Source organism: Osmerus eperlanus, chromosome 1 (assembly GCF_963692335.1).
Source record: "Osmerus eperlanus chromosome 1, fOsmEpe2.1, whole genome shotgun sequence".
Classification (NCBI taxonomy): Eukaryota; Metazoa; Chordata; class Actinopteri; order Osmeriformes; family Osmeridae; genus Osmerus; species Osmerus eperlanus.
The window spans coordinates 7,109,303-7,127,055 of record NC_085018.1 but is presented as its reverse complement, the minus strand read 5'-3'; the positions used below and the strand labels follow the sequence as shown (position 1 = coordinate 7,127,055).

The 17,753-nt window shown below is 40.5% G+C and overlaps 1 protein-coding gene across 1 annotated transcript in view; it reads right to left on the bottom strand.

Moving 5' to 3' along the window:
• Nucleotides 1-17,753, bottom strand: part of plekha6 (pleckstrin homology domain containing, family A member 6) — a 300,812-nt gene that overhangs the window by 245,115 nt on the left and 37,944 nt on the right. Inside the window, exon 2 of the transcript XR_009929718.1 lies at nucleotides 2,917-3,010. The gene's annotated coding sequence lies outside the window, so the exon portion shown is untranslated. The remainder of the gene's footprint in view (nucleotides 1-2,916; nucleotides 3,011-17,753) is intronic.

Genomic DNA, 17,753 nt, shown 5'->3' with positions numbered 1-17,753 from the left:
GATAGACTTTTGATTTAAGTAAGGGGAGTGCCGAACATGTTCTGTCGCCGTTTGACTTCCTACAGCTGTGTAGATGTTTTTGTAGTGTCTCGCGTAGGCTACGGCGTTGCAGTGAGCAACACTGGTTTGAAACCACAGGTAATGGTAATTTCACCAACAAATCGTTTACTAATGTCAGAATAAATCCTACAACGAAAATGTATATGTGAGGAATGTTTATTTTAACGATTGAAAACAGATAACGCTACATCAGAGACCACTGTAGTATGTGTTGCCCGGGTAACACAGGCTAATGTCATGATGCTAATACTTCAGTGAAATAGTAGACTACTGTTTCCGAAAGTAGATGTACTTCCTTAATAATATCAGCTTATATTGTACATTACACATCACAATTGTGTGTCATATCACAAAGTAAAATTAGTAAATAGTTATCACCTGGCCTCTTTGCTTGTGGCGTTTCTGCAGCTGCCTTGCTGAGTTTTAGGGGGGGCAAAAAGAATAATAATAATATATATGTGAGAGAACAAAGGTTGTGCCCTTGCCGAAGGCAAAGCACACCCAATAAGTGCCGGTGCTGGTGGTAGAGGCTATTTGTTTACTGATTTGATAATGACAGATTTTTGACCAAAAGCTAATTGTGGAGGATTAGCATCAGGGTACAGACTTCCCTGCTCAGTGGCATTGCGATGACAAGACAGTGTGTTTTGTGGGTTGTAATTCAAGTTAGCATCAAGCATTTGCTATCTAGAGCTAGCTGTGGATCACTGGCATTGAGTGTGTTTGTTGCTACTGTTGGCGCTTCAAATGCAACACACGCACGCACGCACCCACGCACACACGCACACACACACACACACACACTAAACTGAAACACATGCTGAACTCAGTCCTGTCTCTTGTAAAAAGTATAGGGGAAAAAAAGAGCTGGTAAGTGTAGCCACCTGGTGGCGTGAGCCTCTTCAGAGACCAGGGAACATACAGGTCCCCAGATAAAAACTCCACTGAATGGGGCACAGGAGAGTAGAACTGCATGACACGAAATACCTGTGCCTTGGATGATGTTCAACCCAAATCTGTACATTTCCAGTTCAAAACCACTTTGAGTTTGCCATTTGTGGACATGACCTCCAGACCGTGCTCATTAATCAGTACTCCAATTCAAAGCTTGTGTGAAGATTTAGCGACTGATGTGTAAAGAGTCTGGGAAAATAAATGTGTGTTCTCAGTATAGCCGTATCAAGTGTGTTGCAAAGACATCTCAGACGAGACACTGTGAACAACTCCTCAATCACCTCTCTGTCTAGACCAGGGGTACTCAATCAGAAACCCAAAAGGTCCACTAACCAAATTTCCATTCAGTCCAGGGTCCGGAACAATTATGGTTTATTTTTCTGGTCCTTACCTCAGAGTTCTGGGGGTATTTTGTTCAAAGTGTCCATGCTTTGTGTCATAGTGACCATAGCCGCGGGAACATAGGATATTTTATCAGGGGGGTGCTGCTGGGGGGGGGGGGGGGTTCTTAATGTTGCGGGGCGGTAGGGATGGACTGGGAGTAAAAATAGGTCATGCACATTCTGTTTGATGTGATGCTAGTTCGTGAGAACGCTAGGATACTTAATGCGAGCGCGCAAGACCATTTTTTTTGCCTTTATTTTAGCACAAAGTAGTTTTTTGAGCTTTATGTAAAATGAACATAGCCGTTTTTTAATTGGTAAAACCTTGTCTAGTGAAGGTGATGTCTTTTTGTCTCAATGTTTCAGCCCCACCCTTACGTTTCTTAGCCTGGTTTTCCATTGTTATTCTTCTACCGGTGCTCCCGATGGCCAGTCCGCTACTGCGGGGCTGGGCTGTGCCGCGGTGGTGAATTTTAAAGTCATATCATTGGAAATTCTCGTGCTGTCAGGGGGTGCTACAGCACTCCTAGTTCCCACGGCCATGATAGTGACGTTTCACATTAGCTACCACGACAAGGGCAACCGTCTCATTAAACACATCTGTTTTGTGCGCCCCACCGGCAGCACAAATGCATACTTTTCTGAAATTAGGTATTTTTGGATTTGGATTTTCACCGGGTTTAGAGCACGCCATGTTTTTCGCTAAGGAAGAAACAGGTACTGTTAGCAAATCGATTAGCCTGCGTTGTTGCGAATGACACACACAACCTGACCCACAGAGGTTGCAACCAACTTTCAGTGAGTGAGTTGTCATGGTGATTACAGTTATTAAAGCTCCTGATTGGACCTTTGTATTGGACAAGTAAGATAGAAACCACATTTAGTTGGAACAAAAAGATGTGCCGGTTAAAATGGAAACGTTCCGTCAAAATGAATTAATTCCATAATAATATATCGGTTATAGGTCCGGGTCCGGATAGGGAACCGCCTGGGTCCGGACCCGGACCGCGGTCCGCCAATTAGTGACCCCTGGTCTAGACTGTGAAATCATTTTCATACTGCACCAGCTACACACCTCCTCAGACTCCCCTACACACCCCCAACTCACCCAGTCAAACACCAGCTTCCATACACACCCCCAACTCACACAGTCAAACCATGGGAAATACATTTGAATAAATGTGGGTTCACGTTTTCAGAATGAATATTTACATGTGTGCATGCAATACAGTACACACACAATGCCCAACAGGCATTCTTTCATTTATTCTTCACATCAGCAGCAATATACATCTCTCTTGACGCACACAACCACATACACAACCACACATGGACATCATAAAGCTGAGACCATTACCGACTCGGCTAAGAGGCACACAACAGAAGAGAAACTATCCCTCAGAGAAGGAATGAGAGGGGGGGGAGAGAGGGAGAGCAAATCCTCCTCTCTTTTTTTCCTCCCTTCCTTCTGCTTGAAGTTCAGCAACAAAGGAGAATGTTAAGCATGTGCAGTACCTACCTTCTCTCAGACTGCCTCTCCTTTGTTTCTTCTCTTGCTCTCTGCTCTCACGTCTTCAGTCAGTATTAATCTCTTACAGCATTGAGAGACTTGGCTGAAAGGGGTGGGAGAGACAGAGGGAGGGAGTCAGTCAGTAGAAAGCGGGAGAATTAAAAGCTGGAGGGCAGAGGAGAAACATGAAACCTCCAGTGATCCTGAAACAATCATCACCCCTCTCTCTCTCCCTCCCCATCTCCCTCCACTCCCCCTTTTTCTGTCTCTCCTGCCCCCCTCTCTCTCCTCTGCCTATCTCTCTCCCTCCTTCTCTCTCCACTCCCATCTTTCTTTCTCTCTGCTTTCTCTTTCAATATTTTTCTCTCTCCCCATCTCTCTATCTACCCCTTCCCTCTCTCTACACTACATTTGCCAATTTCCCTGGTTGGTAACTAACCCCCTCCCTTGTTTTAAGTGTGTGAGTAGAAATAGGAGTAATCATTCCCTTCCTCCAGATGTACCACAGTGGCTTTATAGGTTTTTATAGTGGCACATGCCCCTGAGAGAAAAGCCAAAATATCAGCCGAGCTTCAAGTTCTCCAAACCTCCTTCTCAAAACAGACCCCGCAAACTGCAGGCATTGAAAACGCCCGGCGCAATCCCTCTGGCATGTTTCCATGTTCAGGGATGGTGTGTGTGTTTTCTATTGTAAAGTATGTGTGTGTGAGCTTTTTCTGATGTACTTCATAAGAGTGCATAGATGTCTATGAGTACTTTGTGTGTGAGTGTGTGTGTCTATGTGTGGGTGAGTGTGAGTGTGTGTTTTCTCAGATGTAGATAGTAAAACATGTACAAGGTTACACAGTCAGGAATACAGGTGAGCCCGGAGGCCCCCACAGGAAGGAGAGGAAAAGTGGAGGAATGGGGGAGTGGAGGAGTGGAATAGAGGGGGAGTGAAGGACTAGAGGATAGGGGGAATGGAGGAGAGGGGAAGTGGAGGAAAGGAAGAGAGGGGGAGTAGAGGAGACAGGATAACCTTGCAGGCTTATCAGACAAGGTGAGGCATGCCACCAGGATGACATCAGGCTGACGTGATCTCACTTCTTACTCACTCCTCCTGTCTCCTGAATGTGCAATCATCTCTCTCATGGTCTGCCTCTATCTCTCTTTTTCTCCCTCCCACTCTATCGATTTTCTCTGTCTCTCTCTAGTTTCTCCAACCATCTCCACCCCTCTCTTCACTTGCACACAGGGACATAGGTGGGTTCAGCTCCACAGATCCCATCACCCTCAGCACCACATACACAGCCACAGCCACCACAACAATCATGTGTATTGGCAAATACACATCAAGTTCACTCAGCCTGAAAAAAAGAAGAGCTACCATCCATAGTAACTGAGGTGGTGCAACTGTTTCCAGAAGTTTGCAGAAACCTTTTTAAGTTTAGAGAGAGAGAGAGGTCATGTTATACATTTTAGGCTGAAAAGTCCCCTTTAGTGGTGACTGGTGATTTAATGTCTTTCAATAAAATCATATAACCGTTTCGTAGGTTTTTAGCTCTTGGTCTGTTGCGAAACCCCCCCCCCCCCACACACACACACACACACAGGCTAGCACAAACTTACAAGCCAATGCAAACATACACATACCAAGAGATACACACACTCAAACACTATCATCAGAGTATCACACTGTGTAACACTATCATCAGAGTAGACTGTGTAACAGTGAAAACTAAATGAGTCATGTGCCCGTTCCCTATTTCAAGGGAACATGAAAGTCACTGTTGGTCAGTGCATCAAAGCACTGTTGAAAAATGCAGCATGTTCTGTGGGCTGTATATGTTTTCCTAGTCCTTGCAGGACCCAGGAATAGCGCATGTACAGTTGTGTTCAAAATAATAGCAGTATTTTTAAAAATTTGAGTAAAGCTCAAAATCCTTGTGTACAAAATCAAATTTTGTACAGTATTTCAATTTGTTGGGAACACTGCACATTATATTTTACATTAAAACATGACAAAAAAATGTATCAATATTATGTTACAGAAAATTACGGAAATAAATATATTGGGCTGTTCGAAAAAATAGCAGTATCTGCATTATTCATTACAAACTTACAAAAAGTAAAGATTTAGCATTCCTGTGAATCAATAAACTAATATTTAGTTGTATAACCACGGTTTTTGAAAACTGCTTCACATCTATGCTGCATGGAGTCGACCAACTTCTGTCACCTGTAAACGGGTATTCCAGCCCAGGATGATTTGACAACCTTCCACAGTTCTTCTGCATTTCTTGGTTTTGCCTCAGAAACAGCATGTTTAATGTCACCCACAAGTTTTCTATTGGATTAAGGTCCGGGGATTGGGCTGGCCACTCCATAACATTTATTTTGTTGGTCCAATTGACACCTCAAAGAGATTCCCTATTAATAGAGGGGTGAGACAAGGTTGTGGTATTTCACCTTTCCTGTTCTTAATAGTTGTGGAATTACTCTCCCTGAATATCCTAAATAGTTCTGAGATTAATGGTGTATCTATTTTTGACCAGGAGATAAGAATCTCACAACTTTCTGATGATACAACCTTGTTCCTAGAAAACAAGGATCAAATTAGCAAGGTTCTTGAAATTATTGATGCCTTTTCAAACTCATCTGGCCTAAAATTAAATATTCCTAAATGTGAATTCATTTGCTTATACGATATCCCTGAAACAACACTAAATAGCATACCTGTTAAGAACAGTGTGAAATATCTTGCCATTAATATCTGCAAACAAATTTCTCTACGGCAAGACATTTTATACCCAAACTTAAGAAATAAAAATAAAAATTCAACAATTGGCTTCAAAGAGACATTTCCTGGCAGGGTTTTTTTAACTAAAGCAGAATGTCGATCTAATTTTATATATCCAGCTATCTCGCTATTTGTCCATGACAACACTTGCAAACAAATAAATTATTATTATTTAACTTCTTCTGGAAAAACACACATCAACATCTCAAACAACAGGTTTTATGTGGTAGAAAAGGATTTGATATGTTGGACTTTTTTGATGTTAATAATACTTTCAAAATTATATGGACAATGTGTTACCTTTCCATACTCTATCTGGCACTTCATTCCATCTAATATTTTTTAATTGGTGGGTGGACTAAAATTGTTGTTATCTTGCAACTTTACCCCCCCCCCCTAAACTCCCTTTAAAACTGTCAATTTCACAAACAAGTTCTCTTGGCATGGAAACTTTGTTTTGTCCACAACTTTTCCCCACACAAATTATATATATGATATGAAATAATTAATTGATTATAACTAAGAACAAATCGATTTTCCTTAAGAATTGGCATGAGAAAGGAATTGACTATCTTTGTGACATGATGGACTCAGATGGGAATATTTACTCCTATCATGATTTCATGTTGAATCACAATTTTCCAGTTATTCACAAAGTTTCTCACAGTGATTAAAGCAATACCTAAAGGTCTCGTTCATTTGATGAAGTGTCATTTATCATTTGGAAAGATTATGAAGACTGAACCAACATTCAAAGTCGGTGACAAGAGCATTTATGATCCAAAATGTAATAATAAAATGATAAGTATTTTCTCCTCTAAGAAACGTGTCACTCCTAGGGGGAAGTTCTTTTGGAATTCATTAATAGAAAATATAAATTGGAAAAAACATGGCTTTTACCATATAAATTCTGTATCGCTAAGAAAGTTAGAGATGTGCATTTAAGAATTCTACACAAAATCTACCCTACAAATGAATATGTATTGAAATTTGGCAATAATGAGCTGACCTGTACTTTTTGTAAAACTGATAGTCTATTGATCATCTTTTTTTTATTATGGATAAGAGCGTCTGCTAAATGACTAAATGTAAATGCCTTCTTATTGGTAAATTTGGGGTTGACATGTCAAATTTCTATACCTCCAAATTTAAATCAGATATTGTATTGACAATGCATACTGTTATTTGTTATCTTTCTCATTGCAATTCAGATATTGAATACACGGGGAATGTTTTTATTTTATTAGCTAAATTCTTTATACAAAAATGTAAAATTTCCTCTATAGTGCCTAAATTTGCTCATTTTCTAAATAACGTCAATTACTTCATTAATACACTAAAATCTATAATGAAAAAAGTGTCAAACTGGTTGAATTATATGAAAAGCTTTGTTAATTATAGTACAACCTGTTTACTTTTTTTTTTTTGATGCTGACAAATTTGTTTGTGCATTTGTATAAGATTTTTTGTGTCTTTTTCTTTATAGCTGTATATTATTGAAATTGATCTTGAAGATGTTTCTCATATAATGGTCATTGCTGAATTGACTGAACTGTCATTGTATTTGTTAACATTTTTGCAATAAAAAACAAAACAAAAATCTATGCACGTTGTATCCATGTGTCGTTGCTAACATGTGCTGACGTTGTGACGTTTGCATTGAGTTCCCTTTGTTGACACATGGCACTTTTTGCCACAAAAACTTAAGTTCAACCTAAAACCGTGCAACGGAACGTAAATAAAAATACAAGCAACTCAATCGCTACCAAGACGAAACCTTTTGACACCGACGTTGTCTATGTAGTCCAAATATTGACAGATTCTTACGGGTGGGAAAAGAAACAAAAATAATAAATATATATGTGAGAGAACAATGGTTGTGCTCGCCAAAGGCATGAGCACACCCAATAATACAAATATATATGAGAGAGTACAATGGTTTGTGCTCGCCAAAGGCAAGCACACCCCAATAATAAATATATATATGTGAGAGAACAATGGTTGTGCTCGCTGAAGGCTTGAGCACAAACACCCAATAAGCATTCTAAATTACATAATAGTATTTTTATCAGATACTACCTTACATTTTTAGGAAACATTTTGTAGTAAATACATACTTTGATGAGACTTGATAGATGTTGACTGTTGTTTGTACTGTATAGGTCAGTGATGTAACTTCTATAAAAATTCACAAGAGTGGTGTGTGGGTAAATGTCAATGTTAGGTTTAGCCTATATAGTACGTATCTCCTAAAATAATGGAGTAAATTGGGTTGTCAAAATTGATCTTAGACAACATGGCATGACATGAGTACACATAGTTACAGGAGATGTGTCCATGGTTGCCAGGTAACATGAGGTATAGTGTCTGAAAGCAAATGGAGCATGTGACTCCCTCTAAATCTGTGATAAGCCGTTAAATGGGTTGTCACAGGAACTGACTTCCCATAAATACTCCCCATTGTGCAAGACTTGTTCACTAGAACAGATAGCAGATATGACTGCATGGAGCATCATTAAGATGTTCACTAGAACAGGTATAGCTCAGTAGATAAAAGCAATAAGTCATAAGAATCGTGCAAATTATGATACAAGCATGACATTTTGTGGAGTTGTTCTCAGAGGCCTATAGATCAAATCTGCCTGATTGGCCATTTGAAAATCCAATATGGCGGCCATTTTTCAAGATGGCTGCCATTTGGCCTGCTTTCATTGTATTTTGTCCAAGAAGTCTGTGTAGTTGGCCAATTTGAATGATAAAGATGTTAATTCCTATGTTTTTAAGGCTGCTAGACTGATTTGTACTGGTTCTAGAGGATCATAACAGGCATTAAGGGCTAAGATTTTCTTTGGTCGACCAAGACTGAAAATCGACTAATCTAAATTGTAAAAGTTTTTTTTTCTAAAAGTGTTTTTCATCAAACCATTTTGTGTGATGTTTTACCTCACTGTGTTAAGAGATACATACATAAGAAGGGTGATTGACAACTAGACAAACATAAATGTACAAACATTTTCCCGATCTGACTCAATGTAGAGCTAGCTGCTGGACATTCCACAGTCAGCCGCTATAAAATGAGCTATTACTAATAATAAGCCTCGTGTCACCAATCCTGTTGTTACCGAATGCCGATATAATAAAAAATGCCTGAGTGTTTGCATTAGCGAAGTAGGCCAACTTACGATTTTCATGTGGTACATCATATTCAACGTCGAACTATGGAATATAAACCGTTGTTGGCAGTGTGCATTCAACATGTTTTCAGTCACCCGGTACTTTGATAAAATGCTTCCATACCAAAGATTTCTTTGCCATTTTGCCTAAAGGATTAATAACACCAACTGTAGACAAAGTTTGGTAAAGTTTAGGCTAAGAGCTACAATTGTGCCATGTGCAAAAAACAAAACAAAATGCAGATTAACAAAAGGGAAAACAGTAACACTTTTTAAAATTATTATTATATTTTTAGAGTTGCGTTATGTCTTAAATAATATAATCTACAATTTCTGTAGAACATTTCTTTAATTCAGCAACGGTGACACAAGCGGGAATCAGATCTCACACTTCCATACGGCTGCTCGACTAAAAATAATCTTAGTCGACCAAGAGCATATCGACCAAACAATCGACTAGTCGACTGAGTGGGGACAGCCCTATTATGAATATTACACATTGTTTGGCTATTGATATCACTAACAGTTAATAGTCAATTATATCCATTGTGTGTATATAGGAGGTCAGATGGCTGAGCAAAGGTTGCCGGTTCGATTCCTGGCCTTGCTAAATGACGTTGTGTCTTTGGGCAAGGCACTTCACACTACTTGCCTTGGGGAGAATGTCCCTGTACTTACTGTCAAGGCCGAATTATACTTCTCCGACTCCGTTACGGACAGACGGAGTCGGACGGATTGGTTGAATTTATAGTACTCCGAAGGCTGTGGGTGCTGAAAACAATTCACTGCCAGAAGAGTAGGTGGCGCTGCACTGCGATGCTAGCTAGGTTATCGAAAAGTCGGAGCAAATTTACAAATTAGCCGTTTCATCAATAAAATAAGCACATTTTCAGCAACTACACTGCCCATTTCTCGTCACATTTTAATTCAGATGCTGATTTACATGTACTGTTTAGCTGAAATATGAATTGTAAACTTACAGCAATGGCAGTCAAAGGATTCTGTTCGTCTTGTTGGTCACGGCAACCCCGCCCCTGACGCAAGCGGTTCTTTATACGGACCAATCACAGCCAAGGGGTATCCGTAAAATGACAGACGGACAGTCAGGAAAATCAGGAGGTGCACGTAGAGCTCTCCGAGGGGCTCGGAGAGGGAGTTCCTCATCGGAGAGGGCGTTCCCTGTGTCCGTCTCCGTAAAAACGGAGAAGTATAAATCGGCCTTAAGTCGCTCTGGATAAGAGCGTCTGCTAAATGACTAAATGTAAATGTCTCCCCAGGCCAATCCTAACAAAGGAGGAGAAGATGGGTATATGCAACTGGCGAGAAATATTCCTCTCTTTCAGGCATTAAATTCACTACCAATCAAGCTAGATCCTGCAAGACTTGATGAAGGTAGTGGGATAGAAGAAACTTTAAGACGAAACAAAGCACACTATCATGAGAGTTGCATGCTCCTATTCAACAACACAAATTTGGAAAAAAAGAAAAAAAAGCTGGGAAAAGATCAACCCCATTACATTTACATTTAGTCATTTAGCAGACGCTCTTATCCAGAGCGACTTACAGTAAGTACAGGGACATTCTCCCCGAGGCAAGTAGGGTGAAGTGCCTTGCCCAAGGACACAACGTCATTTGGCACAGCCGGGAATCAAACTGGCAACCTTCAGATTACTAGCCCGCTTCCCTAACCGCTCAGCCACCTGACTCCCCATTAGCTAGTAAAGATGAGGCAGTGGCAAGCTCCATACATGCCAGAAGTCACAGCTAGTTGAAATTTTTCAAGCACAAGTGGACATCCCAGACAGAGAACCAAGGGGCGATGCAATCATTATTGATGGCTCAGCACTGATCAATGCGCTACCTCCACGCACCTCAAAAACATTTGATGACTATGCCAGAAAATATGTCATCCAAAAGGTGGCATCCTTCTGTGCTAAGTTCAAAAGGGTGGATATAGTGTTTGATGTGTACAAAAAGTCTGAAAAGTCTGAAATCTGAAGCCAGATCAAAAAGAGGGAAAGGAATGAGAAGAACAGGAACAGGAACAAGCAAGACTCCAAAGGACTTGAGGAGCTTTCTTCAGGATGACAGTAACAAGACTGAGCTATTCGTCTTCCTTGCAGAGAAGATATGTGAAACACAGACAACAAGCACCGTCATTGTCACAAAAGGAGAAAATGCCATTACCATCACAAGAATGTCTTTGGATGCTGTATCTCCTTGCTCTCATGAAGAGGCTGACAATAATATTTCTACATGCCAAGGATGCAACAACAGATGGAAGCAAGTCCCTGGTCATCAAGGCTAATGACACTGATATCCTTATCATAGCAATATATGTCCTGCCATCTTTACACAACCTTGGTCTTGAGAACATGTGGATTGCATTTGGCGAAGGGGCCAATTTACGCTAGATTCCAGTTCATGGTTTCTGAACTGGTTTCTGCCATAGGGCCTGAGAAAGCTAGTGGAATACTTTATTTTCATGCATTCACTGGATGGGATGTTGTGTCTGCGTAAAGGGAAGAAGACTGCATGGCAAACTTGGAACATCTGTGACCTTCACCCATCTTAGCCAGCATCAAAGACATTTCAGTGATTCTGAACTGCAACGTCTGGAGAGATATGTTGTCCTCATGTATGACTGATCAAGTGCCGCCGCTAGTGTGGATGAAGCAAGACTGGATCTCTTTGCCCACAAACAAAGGCCATACAACTCAATTCCACCAACACAAGCAGCCCTCAAAGAACATGCCAAGCGGGCTTCTTATCAGCCGGGGATCGTTTGGAGTCAGGCAACCATTGCCAGGCCTGATACCAGCAGTCCTGCTGATTGGGGCTGGATGCAGAAGGGAGAAATATGGCAAGTATGCTGGTCAGCATTACCTCCTATAGCAGCCAGCTGTCAGGAACTAACCAGATGTTCCTGTAAGAAAGGTTGCAACCACAGATGCAAGTGCTTCAACTCAGGGCTCCCATGCACTGCACTTTGTAACTGCATATGTGAGAAGTAGCAAGGGACTTTCAGTCTATCCATGCTGATACTAGTCTTGTAGTGGTTTTGAGTCTTGAGTAGGGAGGGGTATCGAGAACCGGTTCTTGTTTAGAACCGGTTCCCAGTGAATCGATTCCTTGGAATTGTTAGCAAAATTCCTTAACGATTCTGTTAACGATTCTCTGTGCCGTTGCGCATGCAAACTTTTATAGTTTATTCAGACAGACTGCAGCAAACATGGCAACTAGGAAGAAGCGTTCTAAAGTTTGGTTGTATTTCACACGACAAAATGACAACAACGCCACTTGTAACGTGTGTAAAAAGTCTATTTCGTCGAAGGGAGGAAATACTACAAATATGAAGAAGCATTTGAACACACAGCATGGAATGAAGTTACTGGAACGTCATGTGTTCGATGCATGCAGCAGCGCAGCTAACGTTCGCGCTTCATCTCTAACTATCTAAGGTAGAGCTAAACTGCTCAAAAGTAATCACAACCACTTGTTACTGTGTGAAGCAATTTGCCTTTATTGTGTGTAGTCGATCTAGTTATCTTCTGTCCCGTTGCTCCGGCATTCGTCTCCCATTAGTATTGATCTTATTGATAATTTCACGTTATCGGGGCGGCATGTGTTATCAGCAAACGTTCGTGTGTCCCATTATTAAACTGAGCATATCGATTTTTAATCCATTATTAAACTTAGCATTTTAATTGTTTAACCTTTTAATAGTCCTGTTAAATGTGCCTGAAAACGCCTAAACAACATACCCAAAGTACATTGAAAGCTGTTGTTGAACCATTTGGAGTACATGCATGTAAATGGTCTCTTTTGAAAGGTGACACTGAAGTTATTGGGTGTGCTCAAGCCTTCGGCGAGAGCACAACCTTTGTTCTCTCACATATATATTATTATTATTATTATTTTTATTTCTTTTTGCCCCCCTAAAACTCAGTCAATATTTGGCCTACATAGACAACGTAGGTGTCAAAAGTTTCGTCTTGGTAGCGATTGAGTTGCTTGTATTGGGATTTACGTTCCGTTGCACGGTTTAAGTAGAAATTACGTTTTTGTGTCGAAAAGTGAAGCTAACGGTGGATAACTTGCTAACCACAGTCAATGACGCTACTTACGTCACTAACGTCACAAAAACTCGCGTGACTACCTCTAGCAGAATATTAGTTTAGCAGCTCGTTAACTTCTGGGAGATAGCTAGGCTAACTATAGCTTTACTGCAAGGCAGCTTCAGAAACGCCACAAGCAAAGAGGCCAGGTGATAACTATTTACTAATTTTACTTTGTGATATGACACACAATTGTGATGTGTAATGTACAATATAAGCTGATATTATTAAGGAAGTACATCTACTTTCGGAAACAGTAGTCTACTATTTCACTGAAGTAATAGCATCATGACATTAGCTTGTGTTGCACGGGCAACACATACTACAGTGGTCTATGATGTAGCGTTATCTGTTTTCAATCGTTAAAATAAACATTCCTCACATATACATTTTCGTTGTAGGGTTTATTCTGACATTAGTAAACGATTTGTTGGTGAAAAAACCATTACCTGTGGTTTCAAACCAGTGTAGCTCACTGCAACGCTGTAGCTTACGTGAGACACACTACAAAAACATCTAGCTTACACAACTGTAGGAAGTCAAACGGCGACAGAACATGTTCGGCACTCCCCTTACTTAAATCAAAAGTCTATCTAACTACTAACCTGAACTTCATTGCCACAGCCTAAACGTTGTCAATCTGTTCATGAAAATAATTAATTTCAGCTTAAACCGTACAACGGAACGTTAAATCCAATTCAACCAACGCAATCGCTACCAAGACGAACACAGCAGTAGTCTAGTACTGTACCGTAGTAGTACAATTTACCGGGCAGCTTCTCCACACAGGGCTATATCGCATTTTGCGTTGTTACTGACAATGATCGCTACCAGTGAGCTTTTTATGAATGAGCGATTTTCCACTAAATAAATGTCAAGCTTATTTACGTTTTGGGGGGCATATTTTCAGTTAGCAGATGGTACTGTTTGAATCGCGATTCCATCTTCTACTGCCGGGTAACGTCGTAGAATAATCTTCAAAGGGGGTTCTTTATTAATGAATGAATGCAATGAGTAGGCTAAATGCCTGAAAATATCATGAGAAGGGAAAAACTTAAAATGACGTTTAAGTCATAGAGATTAGGTCAATTTTTACACCGGTCTGCCCAATTTATTCGTTTTGTTTCAACGATGAGGCTGCCTCTTGCAGGGGAAATGAGAAGACATCTATTTCATTCTACACTTCACTCGTATTTTCAGTTGTAAATGAGCAGCAAAAAAAAAATGCTTTTAAATCTATGTCATCTTTATAAATAATAAGTATGCATTTTTATATAAAATATACAGAAATATCAGTTGTAAAAATGTCATTCAAAAACGGACCCCTGTGCAACCGACGCAAGCAAGCACACCCTACAATTTCCCCAGAAATTGTACCCTCTCTAGTTTCCCCTGTTGTTAGGACCCCTGTAAGTCCTACTGGTGTTGAGTAATAGAAGCTTGAACACAAGGAAACTGAAAGTTTCCATCTCCGACTAGATTTTGTTTTGAAAACAGAGGCCTGAAGAGGCCTAGAGGTGGTAGGTATTAGCTCATTTCTGAGCCAGTCAAAGCCAGTTTGAGAAATTTGTTTAGAACGAGTGTGTGTGTGGGGGGGTGCAGGACGCACAGACCTAGTTGGCTGTAGAGGGGAGAATCGATAAGAAATCGTATCGATAAGCAGGAATTGATAAGGAGTCGGAATCTTTAAAATCTTATCAATACGCATCCCTAGTCTTGAGCATTTATAATATTACATTGACATTATCTTCATATTAGTTTAGAATCTAGTAATACCATAGAAAACGTGTTGCATCCATTTGATATTAGTTTTATTTGGATATTCAGTTAAAAGTTGCTTCTGATTAGGCTGGTCCTAAGCTGGTAATATGGTGTTCAATGTCATGGTCAACTTGATATTGAAAATTATGCTATACATTTTTGCATGTTATCTGTAGTTACATTTTGGTTATAAGGTATCTAGTGTATCTGGTGTCAAATAATTTAAACTAGTCAAATAGTTAGTCTTGAGATTGAATTCATTTGTTATGCATTTTGTATTAGTAGGCCCTAGGGTACCGTATTTTATAAATCACACTTTTTTTCATAGTTTGGCTGGTCCTTCGACTATTAGTCAGGTGGGACTTATATATCAAAATATATATGATTTAGCATGTTTTAAAATGTTAATTCATACTGACTGACATGAAACGAGTTCAATGGATTCAGTGATGTGGATTGAGGTCGGGAGCTTGGTGAACTAGTTTACCGGTAACTTGGTTGTTGGACTCGCTAGCTTGTTATGCTAATGTAGCGCCCTCTCAAGCCAGTTGACTACGCCACCCCTTGAAGTGGGCTACATGATATCGGAGCAAGGGGAACTCAATAATGCTATTGCACCGTTTCTTTTTGAGAAAGTATAAAAATAGTCTTTATTAATAAATATTACACAACAGTGGAGTTCGTTGGTCACCAGATAAAGAAAACAATAATAACATAGGCCTATATGGACACAGTCCAATAGGCTTGAGAAACTTAAGCCGACACAATAAAGTAAAGAATCTACGAGCGGCACCAATGCATCAAACACACATAAAACTAAAGAAAAAGAGAACAGCAACTAGCACTCCTGTGTAGCTGCGAGGGTCTGACACTGCAAGCATATAATACAAACACTGGTAAAAGATACATAAACACTACATCATGATTTGCCCATATTATACTACAACCAGAACAGGGCCCCGTTCGTCGTAAGGGTTGAAGCTAAGTTAATCAATTGTCCCTTTAGCCCGTTAACATTAGCGAGATGAGTGAGAACAGCAAATATCGGTTCGTCAACGGCTGATCCGCATCCAAATCATGTGGTTAATTTCAATCAGGCTAAACTTATCAGGGAAATTGCACGTGCACGTCCTACTTCAAAAGGCAGGAAAGGTCGATCACCAAAACCGTGATTTTCTAACGGTATGATGGCGGAAAAGACCAAAGAGAGAGCGGTGAAGCTATTCTCGCCATCCGAGGAAACTATTATAATGAGTCTCTATAAGCATATTATCATGGCTAAGTCAAACACCGCCACCGCTGCCAGAGCAAGACAAGCAGCTTGGGAAAAAATTGCCGATAAGCTAAATGCGAAAGTTTTGGGGAAATGTATAGGCTCATCTTAAGTGCCTCATTACCCCAATCAATCAGATCACATTTCTTTAAATGTGCCTGCTGGTATAGGCTTAATGGAAATCGAATGAGATCTTGCTAGCGAAAATAATGATCTCAACTCTTTCAGAATAAGTAGGCTAGATAAAAACAAGGCCAAAGAGTATCTAATTGATACGAATTCATAGACAATTATGAGGATATATGTAGGCTACTGCGCTTGTATCATGTACTATATATGTGTATATGCATGTAGGCATATGTGTAAATCCCTCTTTGATGTCATTGACTGGGACATGGCCAGGGAATATGATGAATTGATTCATCAGCTGGTTAAGCGCCAAGTACACTTTTCTTACAGCAACGCATGCTGCGGCTTTGCCAATGTTTTCTGCATCGCCTATACTGTATAAAAATGTAGCCTATAGCCTACCTGACGCAAAAAAACCTCAAGGCTATGCAGTCTGAAGCACAGTTAAAGTTTCAAGTAGCTTTATTGTCAATTTCTTCACATAAGACATAAAAAGGAATCGATATGACGTTTCCCACTCTCCCACAGTGAAACATATAAAAACACTTACGCAACGTCTTTAAAAATGCATTGATTTGTTATGGCTCTCCTCCGACATTCGACTAGGCTACTCGTCTTACTGAGTGTGTGTGAGTTGGCTCGGCCCTCCCTCATGCAGTATAATTGGTTGACACCACGTGTATGATTTTAATTTGTGGGACCAATGTTGTTCTTAGTGCACCCCACATGGGGGTCCTTATGGACTGGTTCAGCTGTCAGAATAGGTGTGTGTCTGGTGTGTGTGACTGTGTGTGTGAAAGAGCAAGTGTTTGTCTGTGTGTGTGTAACGTTATTTTCAGTTCTGACCTCATGGAGTTCAGCAAACCATCACGTAACACTGACAGCTGCTATACCTCCATTTCTCTATTCATCCATCATCCATCTCTCTATTCATCCATCCAGCATCCAACACTATCTATCTTGCAAGAAAACTGACAACAGCACATGAAGATAACCCAGAATGTGTGTGTGTGTGTGTGTGAATCGAACTGACATTAGCAGATAGGGACGGTCATGGCCTGAAACTCTAGGGCAAACTAGAACAACTGTTCTGGGAGGAATAATCTGGATTAAACTGCATTAAGTAGTGAATGTTCCATGCTAAATGTGTGACAGAGTGAGACAAAAAGACATATATAGAGAGAGGGGGGATGGAGAGAGATAGAAGGGAGAGGGAGTAGGGAGATAAAACAAGAGGAAGAGATAGAGAAGGAAAGAGGGTGATAGAAAGAGGGGGGGATAGCTAGGGATTGGGGAGGAGAGGTGGAAGAGGGAGACAGAGAGAGAGGGGAGAGAGAGATAGATGGAGAGAGGGATGGGGGAGAGAAGGGGGAAGAGAGAGGAGGGGGGAGAGGGAGAGATAGTAAGCTGGCATGCACACATGAACTTCTGACCCAGCAGAGACAGATCCTGTGTGAGGACCAGTCACACTCATTACTCTCTTTCTCTCTCTCTCGTTGGTTCTGTATCATACATATAGTTGATCTGTTACTCGTCTTCATCCGTGCTTATGCACCCCTATGACAACACCCTCTCCTCACAGAAAAACAACAAATTGCAATCTTTCGAAATCC